We start from the raw sequence: 370 nt of genomic DNA on the forward strand, positions 1-370 counted from the left end.
AAAAAAAAATGCGTCTTGCTCCTTCTGACAAAGTAAAGGGCAATTGCCAGTGGTCCCCGAGATTTTTTTTTTTTTTTTTTTTTTTTTTTTTTTTTTTTTTTTTTTGCCCTTGTGGTCGTGGGAGGTGTGACCGTCCTTTTGAGTGGACATGCGCACTGGAATGCGGTTCTATTAAAATTCAAAAACTCAGTCCAACATCGCCATCCTGATATTAGCAAATATTCCGACAATGGTTCGTATCAAGGACAGAATTTTTGGGGAACCCAGCTCAACCTCCCTATTCTCGAAGAGGTTAAGAGGCCCTACCCCTGTTTAAAAAGGAGGTAGCGACCGGCACGACAACTTAAACTTTGACCGAGATCTAATTTCG

Source organism: Penaeus monodon, chromosome 12 (genome assembly GCF_015228065.2).
Source record: "Penaeus monodon isolate SGIC_2016 chromosome 12, NSTDA_Pmon_1, whole genome shotgun sequence".
Lineage (NCBI taxonomy): Eukaryota > Metazoa > Arthropoda > Malacostraca > Decapoda > Penaeidae > Penaeus > Penaeus monodon.